This window comes from Lepeophtheirus salmonis, chromosome 9 (genome assembly GCF_016086655.4).
Source record: "Lepeophtheirus salmonis chromosome 9, UVic_Lsal_1.4, whole genome shotgun sequence".
Lineage (NCBI taxonomy): Eukaryota > Metazoa > Arthropoda > Copepoda > Siphonostomatoida > Caligidae > Lepeophtheirus > Lepeophtheirus salmonis.
In genome coordinates, this window is record NC_052139.2 from 24,584,601 (window position 1) to 24,596,414 (window position 11,814).

General features: G+C 33.6%; 1 long non-coding RNA gene across 1 annotated transcript; it reads left to right on the plus strand.

Moving 5' to 3' along the window:
- Positions 1-496, plus strand: LOC139906317 (uncharacterized). The gene is made up of 2 exons (XR_011781756.1): positions 1-114; positions 235-496. It is a non-coding gene; the product is annotated as an uncharacterized lncRNA (long non-coding RNA).
- Positions 497-11,814: the final 11,318 nt, after the last annotated feature.

Genomic DNA, 11,814 nt, shown 5'->3' on the forward strand with positions numbered 1-11,814 from the left:
CTTAGTATACCAAACATAGTTGTATTGTATAAAATAGTGCTCCTTACTTCTGTCAACATTTGGATATTGAAAAAAGGGAGAACACTAATATCTTTTGAGTTACGAACATAATATGTAAGAAAATATAATAAAATTTTTTTTTGTGTACTCAAGAAGATTTAAATAATTTTTACATATCTGGCTTTTATACTCTTCCAATATAAAACAAAGGATTATGGATTAATTATTTTTCAGAATATTATAGTGTACATCAATAACTAAGGAACGAACAAAAACTGATCAAAATGGACAGGAAATATGCCTTTGTCATCCAGGATTGGGTCTCTTTAAAAATGAGTATCCAGAGGGTCTTTGCAGCTACAACCACCAACTGGAGCTCACCATCAATTATAACATTAATAGTTAATAAACTTGTTTCCTAATTCACCCAGGATCCTACAATGTATTTTAATACTTTGTGTGTTAAAATGGTTAAATAATAACAGTTGCCTTGTTATATTGTTGTCATATAATTTTTTTTTAATTTTCCATAATATACAAACCAGCAAATTCAGTTTGTTGCTTAACAATATATACAACACAACGTAATGACAACCATGAAGTTAACAAGACTATAAAACCCCACCAAATTGTATATCAACTCATTTGGAGTTTTTCAGTCTCTTTAGTGTTATCTTTTTCTTGCATATAAAAAAATGAATCCAGGTTTTACTAAGATATACTTTGAAACAGGAGCAATGGGCATATCTGTTTATCAAACGTATGAAGCTATGACACTAATGGTGTGTGCAATCATATGTCAGGATTCAACAAAATGCTTGGCCTTCAACTATAAAATGAACGAGTGTGAATTGATTGATAAATACGCCATTCATGACAATAGTACTAACATGATTTACATAAGAGAACGTCAGCGGACTTAAATAATGAGTTATTAATTATTAAAACAAATAGATTAAATTATTTATATTCCTTTGAACCCTGTGTTTATTGGAATCAGAATACAGAATCATCATTAATCAATACAAAACAGACGATGACATTGGAAGATTGTATATTAGAATGCAGAAATCATACAAATTGTAATCATGTTGTACTAAATCTTAGAAATAATATTTGCCACATGAAAGGAAGAATACATTCTCTTTTCTGAAAATAATGATGTCATCACTGCAAAGCAATGTCTGGGAGTATTGAAGAAAGTTAGAAATGTAATTAAATTGATATGAGCCATTTTGTATTCAACCATTGTTTTATTTAAACAAATACAAAAAGTTTGATGATTATTTTAATATGAAATAAATTAAATTAATAATATTGGGGTATTTTATTTGAGCTACATTGTGATACATTGCTGCTTATATTTCTGATTCAAAGAAACTGTACGTTGTAAACTCTATCTTGGTAAGCACAAGTATAGACTTTATAATAAAGTTTTATTATTTACAAATAATTTGAGATATTCTTTCCAGTTAAAAATGAAAGTGACTCGTGAACACTTGTGTGCGATCATTTATCATAATCTTTCAACGTACAGGGTTGTACATTGAAATCTGAACACTTACTAATTCAATACTTTATTAAAAAGTTAATAAAATGACACTTGAACGTTATCGACAAATTTTCATTCCCATTTGGGCGTCTCCTAGACCAGGTTGTCTATGTACATCTTCAGCAAGTCCAAATATTAGGCTAAAAGAAGGGCATACATTAAATTTAAAACTACCTTCAACAAATTTATTATGTCATCGAAAGTACCAAGATTGAAGTCCAAAACTTTTAACCGTCTTCTTAATGCCTTAAACTTGGTAGAGGAAATCTTTGTTGAAGTAGCATCTCGTATCCTGTAGTACCATAAACAACTCATAGCTGTAATCCTTTTCTTATGGTGTAAGGAGACCAAAAGGCAATATTTTTTGCACAGACAACGTAGCTTACCAAAAAAAAAAAAAAAATTGTGTCCATTCTACCAGAAGAATATACACTCGTTGTGACCTACTTGCCTGAATTAGGGTGGAGTTCATGAGTTTATGTGGAAAAATTAAAGGTGGATACTCAGGCTTCATTAGAGCTAAACAGTGGTTGATCATCAAACTTCATAAAACTAAGTGTTTTTCTTGGTTTTGGTTCTTTAGAATAGGAAAATTTGCATGGGATTGCATCAGGTCTTAAATGTCTCCGTTTTCGTCTCCTTCAATCTGGTCAGTTGTTGACAATATAAGTCCAAATTCCCTAAATAGATTAAATTATACAATTAACTTCATGTGTGTTCTCTCAAAAGTGCCATCTTGTGGAAGGACCTTTCAAGGACGTGTATTCAACTTTTCGTTGAATGAATTATATAAAGGCTGCTGATAGTTTTATAATAAAAAAAGTGTAATAAACGTCATGAAAGGAAATTTTGAGGTTACCAAGGCAATATATATTTTTTTTTTCTTTAACATACCAAAGGGTTCGTATGATTTACAAATCTAAATATAATTTATAATTAAACATATATTTGGAATTTAAAATTTATTTGGTAGATTATATTGAATATAGGTAACCATAGTGTTGATATCTATTCAATAAATAATGTAGATATCCAAAATGTTTTTAATATTAATTATGTACTTAAACTATTTGATGAGGTTTAATATGGCCATATTTGTATCTAAGTCTGTAATGGATATAACATTGTTAGGAATATCTCCAAAAACAAAAGGTCAAATTGATCTATAATCTGGTTTGTTTAAAAGAATTCAACGCACAATTGAAGTTTACTCTTTTTTATTTAAAAAAAGTAAAAGTGCTCATTCTTATTTCATCTAGGCCCGCTAAACGTAAAGATAGTGCACGATTGTCCATCTTAAGAATATTTTTCTTCTTTATAAACACAGGGAACACAACGCCTGGTGTGATGAATGATTTGATTTCTCAACCTCCCACGCGCTCATAAAAAGACGAGCAGAATATTGTAAAATTATAATAATAATAAAACAAACATAAAAGAGATTAATATATATAAAAGTAAATATATATATATTGGTTATAGAGCTCAATTGTTTACTAACATTGGAATTGGAATTAGAAGAAATCAAAATCCAATCGGTGTTCTGTTAGACCATGATGTTTTACATTTGATTTCCAACTTGATTATGAATTAAAGTAGTTGTGTCAAATTGGCGATTTTTTAAAAACTTTTATAGATTTAATTAATAAATGGAAGATAATCATTTTATTATCGTCCAAGTATCTCCTTATAGACCAAATGGAAGAAAATGTTTCGAAGAATAATCAATAAAAACCCTCTGTAAATAATTTTAGCTCCCTATTTGAACTTGTTTGCATCATATAATGTTATATCAATATCATTAAATTTGAAAATTATCTTAATCCGCATGAGTGTAAATGGAAATAGAAAAATTATATGCTAATAACTGCAGACATTAGTATTCTTATTAATTATTAAAAAAAAAAAAAATCCAAACAGACTATAAAGAAGGCAGCGCCATAATTTATAAAGTTGTAGCTCCTCCACATACATGAAAAATATGAATAAATGATTATATGAAAAAGAAAAGACTGTTTTCAAAGGAAGGTTTGGTGTCGCAAAAACCATCTAGGGTACACAAAAACTTCATTCATTTATTCCCAAATTAGACCAATCAATAAGAGTTCACTTGTATAGTGAATCAGAGGAGTAAAAAGTTGAATCCGTTCTATAATTTAAGTTTAAAATCAAAATGATTGACTCAATCAAATTTATATATTTTATAAAATATATAAATTTTCAAATATATTATATTGCAATTTTATTTTATTAATCAAAAGAAAATATGTACATATATTATATATAATACGAGTTCAAATATAGAACAATAATAAATACGAATATGCTATAAAAGCAGCTCTATACACTCTTCATGATGCTCTGGTTGGAAGTGATCCCATTAAGATCCCACTCTTAATTTTGTATATGCTTGAAAACACGAGAATTAAAACAAAATCGGATTTGCTGCTTGAAAAGAGGGCAATTTTGAAAGCCGCACCAGAGCTCCACACTTTTATTTTTGATTAAAATAAGATTATAATTGAATATAAGATAAAGTTTGTGTTCTTGTGCATCTTTTGACGTAATTTATGTAAAAATCAAGCCATTATGACCGGAATTATGGCCTTCTAAACAACACAGGTCCAACGCATAAGTCCCATCTTTGAGCGGGCCTAGAACAGCCCAGGTGAGTCACAGAACCCTAATATTTCACACACTCTCTTATTTTATATAGAAAAGCCAGTTCACTAAAAATCATCAAAATCGGAGATGATCATGTCGTAAATTGCAAAAAGTGTGCCCACTTGACGTGGAATGATCCATTAGATAGAGATACTAAACAACCTTGACAATCAAAAGAAACTAGGTTGGGCTCTTGCTAGTGCAAAACCTCCCTCTAAAATAAAATTGAGAAATGTATCTGAATTTGTTCCAAAGTTGTTATAGATTATTCAATTTGTACGTTTTGTCTTACATTCACCTTTCAAAGTTTAATTGTTTTTACTGTGGCCAAGTATAACCTTACAATAACTTCTTGGATCACTTGAGATTTTGATAACATTTTGAATTCTCTAAATTTGATTATTATTATTTGTCTTCATACATGTCACATTCAAACTTGATGCCGGGTAAATGCCCTCTAACTGTAGACTTTGAATAGAATTATTAGCGAAAAAATCATTTTAACCAAAATTTTAAAGACATACTCGTCTCATCGGTCTGGTTATTTGAAAATATTTATGACAGTTCAACAAACACCTTCACAAATATTTTGTATAATGTCTTCAATGACGTCATAATTAAAAGTGACGCATTCTTTGAAACCGTACAGTTGAGACATATATATATATATATGAAATAAAATGGACAAATTCATAATAAATTATGTGAAACTCCATCAAATTGCTATAAAAATACAAAAAAAACCCCATAATAATAACATATTTATTAAATACTATTTGATGCTAATGATGAACACTGATATTTGAATGAATTCCAAGTAGTATATTATAAAATCTCTCGAAAGTTGCTAGATTTGTACAAGGAAAATGGAAAGATATCTAAAGTGTTAGCGGAGTTAATAACATGTTTGTTATACATGGCTTGATATGTAACATGTATAAGTTTGCCCGCAGGTCATACTTTCAGTTTTAACTTGTAAATTGGAGACAGCTACAGAGGATAGACGAAATTTGATACTTGTAACTTGTAACTTGTTAATAATAAGGAAATAACCTGGGAAAACGAAGAATATATTACAAACGTAGGAGGTAACGGATCTTGTCTTTTTGTAGATAGTCAGACAATAAGCACTTTGGAGGATCATGAAAGTAATATTAAAAAGGACTTGGGTTGTTTCGTATGAAGTATTTCAGGGTAGGGACTTGGATTCGATCTGTGGATGAGGCCGAAACAGATTAAATCTTATTTAGTAAAATACTAAGACTCTTTCTTGTATCTACCATGAGCTAAGCCTTTACAATATAATTATGAAACAAACTTTGCCCAGAAGTGTATGTTGATAAGGAGCCAATTTTTTTTTTTTGGTAGTTTAGGCAGGTGCTTCATTTTATTAGAAGACCCAAGTAGGTTCACCAATGATAGATTTGAATGAACATGATCTAATGAAACTTTATGACAGCTAAGCTGTTATGTTCCAAAACATTATTCAAATTGTGAGAATTACCATTTTGATTTTCATTTTTTAACATCCCCAAATTACACTCGATGTTTTAATCACTAGTTATAAGAGTTAGTATATTTTGGAGTCAGAATAGAATTGAGAATCGGGGTACGGCACTAAAATCTCAACTTTAATGGGTACGACATATATTCCCTCTGCTGAGGACTCTGAGACTACCAACAATGACCATGGAGGTGAAAAAAGCAAAGCTGAAGACAAGGGAAGGCTACCAGGAGTACTCCGAGGTCTTCATGACCCAGTTAGGTGACCCGATACTTACTGGGTGGGAGCCATAGCCAAAGGAAATCCAGACCAGAACCAGAGTGGAGACTGATCTGTAAACTGTGTCTTGAGTTGAGAGTTCTCGCATACAGTCCTCAGATAGATGAGAAATATTCCAGACACTTTCAATATGACTGGTTCCGGTTGTTCCCAAGGCTAAAATTTAACGAGGGTGAAAAATCCTATAATTTTTTATCTGTTCCATATTTTCCATTTCCAAATATAAGAAATTTGAGTTCAAAACACGGAGAAATAGTTTCTCGTTGAAAGCTCATTGAAATAACAAAAAATACACACTGTTGATGGAAAAGTGGATCAATTTCCTCGCATCAAAGAGAAAGAATACCTCGGTTCTCGGACAGTTTTAGTCTCATAATACTGAGGAAGTCATGGAGTGGAGAGCCTATTTGAGGCATCTTTACCGAACGGTTGGGTTCATCGCAATGCAAGGATTGGATTTTTGGGGCGATTCCGAAAAAAAGAGAAAAGTTGACGAAATGTAATGGAAACAACCCACAAAAACTTCTTGGAGCTTTTGTCCCTGTGTTTGCACGACAATCAAATTCTCAATGATAAACTGGAGGGCGAGGTCGAAAAAATTAATTCAACTGGGCAGGTTTTCCAACTAGACTTCACTTGACACCCAAAATGGGATGATAGAAATTATAGCATCCAAAGTGGCAGAGAATGTAATTGAAGATGTCACGACTTGTGTCGGCGATGATACTGGTTCTCTTTGATAATTGATGGGACATCTGATATATCAAATATGGACCAGTTTAGTCTTTCATGTCTACCACCTGCAGGAGCTCTACGCTACAATACTTTATCTCTAGAAATGGTCAAAATCATGAAGCCACGCATAATAATGAGAAAAGATAAGAATACAGTTTCGAGGTCAAAAGTAACTTCTCTGCTCAAAAGCATTTTCATTCACGAATTTGTTTTTGGCAACGAACTGTTGAAGGTACTCCTAAGACACACCCATCATGTCAGATGAACTTCAAGGCTGAAAGGTTGACCTAACAAAGGCTCGAAAACAAGTCAACCTAATGATTAGGACTCTTAAAGATCTTAAGAATGAGAAACGCTGTGAATCAATCTGGAAACTTGCTGATTTTAAGTCGTGTGAGCTGAAATCAGTAACCGACCAGATAGACTCAATTGATTTGGACTTTAAGGAGGTGAAGATTCCAAGGAAAGTAAAGTGGAAAAAAGCAACTGAATACTACTTTCGTAAGCCACATTTCGATGTTGCAATCAATAAATTTGTATCGGAGCTTGAGAGCAGATTTGCCACTTATGATACAAATATCACAATGGATCTCATTGTAATTGTCAATGACAGTGAGGTGAATACTTGTGTCATTGAGCGTATCGCCAAGCACTACAGATTTGATCTCGAGCAGCTCCAGGCAGATCATGTAATGGTTCAGCAATTCTGTTTAATATTATAATGTTTCATTTTATGTACTATGTTTAAAAATTTATGTTTCTCTAGCCAGATATTGACACAGAAGACATGGTTTCGTCACAAATTGCTGGAAAGTTAATAAGCTCGGGAGTGTTCCGCCTGATGCCGGAGCTATACAAGTTGATCATAATCATGACTTCAATACCCATCAGCAGGTGTGAGGCGGAGCGGTTATTTTCCTGTCTCAGAAGGCTCAAGAGCCACATGAGTACCACCATCGGCCAAGAGAAGCTTTCCTTCCTTACCCTCTTGAACATGGAGAAGGTGGCAGGGACAAGGTGCACCATGAATACATAAGGCAGTTTGATTGACACTTTGCATCAAGGAAAGAGAGGAAAAACTTGTTCTTCTAATCATGATAAAGAACACATGCATTTTTTCTTCAATCATTTCAATGATTTATTTTAGATGTGAGTTCAGAACATTAAGACTTGTGAACATAATCTGCTACCTTTTCGGTCGATGTAACTGTTATATAGTCAATTATAATCTCTTCCATTTACTTCATCGTTTATTTTTTTCTAAATACTCATAGAGGTTTAAATTGTTTGACTTAATTTTATATTAAAAAAAATTTTGCTCTCATTCTTCCCCCATGCATTTTATACTACTTCCTTTCTGAATAGATTAGCATTTACTTTCCATATAGAGCTTTTCCTTATAATTTGATTTTTCCCAATGTTTGCCTGAAGAAATAGCATTTGTCATGTTTGAATGTCCCAGTTTCACCACTCAAAATCAACCGTTCAGCACAAACAGCAGTGTAATATCACTAAAATAATTAGTTTTTTTATTACTCAACGAAAATGGATCCTTTGGTTTTATAACACAAAATGAGTCATGGGTCGAGCAAGGTCACTGATGAAAAAGCTAACACTATCTAAAATCAAAAATACAGCTATGATATATCAAGGAAACTTATATTGCCAGCATGCTAACAATCATTACAAAATTCCTCCTTCTCACAGAGCGTTCCTTCAAAAGTACGATACGTATCAAAAAAATACGCCCCCCCTCCTTAGGGAGAATATGAAGATTATTATAATGAGTTGATCCAAAGTATCCGAAAAACTAAAAATGCTTTAAGTGTTGACTTCCGAAGGGACTTTTATTAGGGGTGAGAATAAATATGTTGATCTGGATAAGTTTAAATACGCAATATTATGTTTTTAGGAAAAAATTAGTCTCATAAATTGAAGACTCTTTCAGTAAATACTATCTGTTTAGTAACAAACAGCTGAAGACAATTAAACAGTCTTTTGCACATTTTTCCTTCATTTATTTCAATTATTTATTTTACATGTGAGTTAATGTTCTTAATCATAATCTGCTATCTTTTCTGTCGATGTAACCGTTATATGGTCCATTATAATCTCGTTCATTAACTACCTCCGTTATTCTTTTCTAAATACTTAAGGAGATTGAAATTGTTTGACTTAATTTTATATTTCAAAACTTTTGCTCTAATTCTTGCCCTGTGCATTTTATACTCCTTTCTTTCTGAACAAATTGACATTTACTTTCCATTTAGAGCTTTTCCTTATGATTTGATTTTTCCCCATGTTTGCCTGAAGAAAATTATGGTCCGTGCTGTTTCATTTGCCATGGTTGAATATCCCACGTTCACCACTGTAGATCAACCGCTCACTCACCCTTGTAAAGCAGACTAAAAAATTGTCCTGACATATGGCACTGGGTACGACCTGTCCTCGAGTTACCAACTCAGATCGAACTCTTAGTTCAAATCCTTCCTCGGACTCGTCTAGTTTTAGAGGCAATTAATTCAGAATATCTGATCGATCGCCGCTCCTCTACATGAACTTACAAGGCAAAGTGTGGACTTTACGTGGAGGGATGAGGCTAAGGTGAGTCTTAGTATTAAAAAAAAAAAAAATTACTAATGTACCTATCCTTGACCACTATGATCCCGTTTCGCCCTTGTTCCTTTGAATACATTGCCCATTGTATTCGTGCCATCTTGTCTCATCTGGGGAATAGAGAGGACTGTCCTACTGTCTATGAATCCCGAAAGCTGAGTCCCACCTTCCTATGTTCGATCATAACATCGTTCACGTCAAAGGGGTTCACAGCCTTCACGCAAACGCTCTTTCCCGAGGTTCTCTAGACGACCCTGAACCAATCATAACTCATGACGCCTCTGATGAGTTAATGTGCTCGGCCATTTACGTCGCTAGTTCAAGCGATAATGAACTCCTAACATCTGTGAAAGAGGATGCATCTCTTTACCTTGCCATTGAAACAGCAAGAACAGGTGACTGGTTCAAGATAGCAGAAGATTCATAAAAAAAGAAACTTGATACGTTCTCATTGAAAAATGGATTGCTATTTAGAGGAATCCTTAATTTCACTCACTCATAGTTAGTCAACAATTTGGACTTGTATATCGGTGTTACTCTCCTTCATTCATGAACACACACACACTGGGGATTACTTTTTACTTTATAGATGTTAACTCCTCATGAATAATAATAATAAATAATGCCTCTGATTGCCAACTCTATACAACTCATATTCGAGAAAGTTACGACAATTAACAACTCTCATTATATTGTCATTAGTTCAATTATTTTAATATCATATTAAATTAAAAACTGTCTTTAGAGTGACTTACAGATAAATATGTAATAGCACTAAAATAATTAGTTATTTTATTACTCGCCGAAAATGGATCTGTATGTTTTTTCACACACAATGAGTCATGGCACGAGGCAAGGTCACTGATGAAATAGCTATCACCTGCTAAAATCAAAAACACAGCTATGATCTATCTAGGAATTATGCTGATTTGCTCAACTTATAATGGCAGCATACTGGCAATTATTATAAAATTCTTTCTTCTCACATAGCGTTCCTTTTCAAAAGTAAGTACACACGTATCAAACAGATAACCTACCCCCCTTAGAGAGAATATGAAGATGATAATGAGTTGATCCAAAGTATCCGAAAAATTAAAAATGCTTTAAGTGTTGACTTCCGAAGGGACTTTTATTAGGGGTGAGAAGAAAGCGGGAGCAATACTTAGTTATGATAATAGAACATCGTTTACTTAATTAGCATAAACAGTCTTTGAGTTATGAGGGATTACAAATTAATTCATCTTAATTTTCACAAGTTGTAACCATGCCTAAAAAAAAAAAAAAAAAAAAAAAAAAAAAAAATGAGAGAGGGGACAAGCATTTTTACTTGGCTACTTGGACTATTTATACATACCGAGGATAAATATTCTGATCTGGATAAGTTTAACGTAGCTTTTGTGTTTGGTCTACTAGTAAATGTTATGTTTTTAGGAAAAAATCTTTAGTACATCTAACAGCCTCTCTAGGGACTCAGTATCATCATTTTCATATGATATAAACTTTGCATTGAGCTCTTAGATTTTTCATATTAAATAGCTTTTTCAATAGTTAAATCATAATTATCATTTAAAATCATATTTAGTTGCACTCCAATACTAAAGCTACCGGGCCGAGCAGAATTATTTACCGGTTTTTGTTCAGAGCATCATATCGCGGACAATTATGACATTTCAAATGACTTGAGAAACAATTTATTCATACATTTTTAGAATAATAAAATAGTTTGTGGTCAAATTTAATCAATGTAGCCACCATTTGACTCAATGACACTGGTCAGGCGACGTCTGAAGCTGCCACAGACTTGCTGGATGTAATCGGCGTCCATGGATGCCCAGGCCTTATTGACAGCAGCCATTCAGGCATTTATGTTCTTGTGTCGTTTTTTGTAGGCCTTGGTCTCCACGTGCGCCTAGATAGAGAAATCTAGTGGGTTCAGATCTGGGCTCTGAGGGGGCCAGTAGTCCTGCCCAAAAGTTGTCCTTGAGCCACTCCTGAGCATTCTTGGAAGCAAGGGCGAGTGCTCCATTTTGTTGAAAATCCCAAGGAGAGTTGCCGACTATAGATTTGATCCACGGAAGAACCTTGGACGCCAGAATCTTCACATAATCCTCCGCTGTTAATCTGTAGCCAGTTGGGAACCATATTGGCTTCATGACCTTCCCGTTGGAGGCAACGATACCCAACATCATCACCGAAGCAGGGTGCATTGTTGTTGCCACATAGCGGTGCTTATCTTGCACATCTCCAAAGCTCACAACACGGTCATTTTTCCTGTTGAAAACAGGATCGACCATAAAAGTTTTCTCATCTGAAAAAATGATGATGCGTCCAGATGAGCTCTTGATATCATTCAAGATTTTCTAGGCACGCTCAAGTCTGACTTCTCGCTGACATTCAGTTAGCAGAGGGCGTTCAGTACGCCTCAGGGGCTTTCCTCCAGCCCTTTTCAATGCCCTTGAAACAG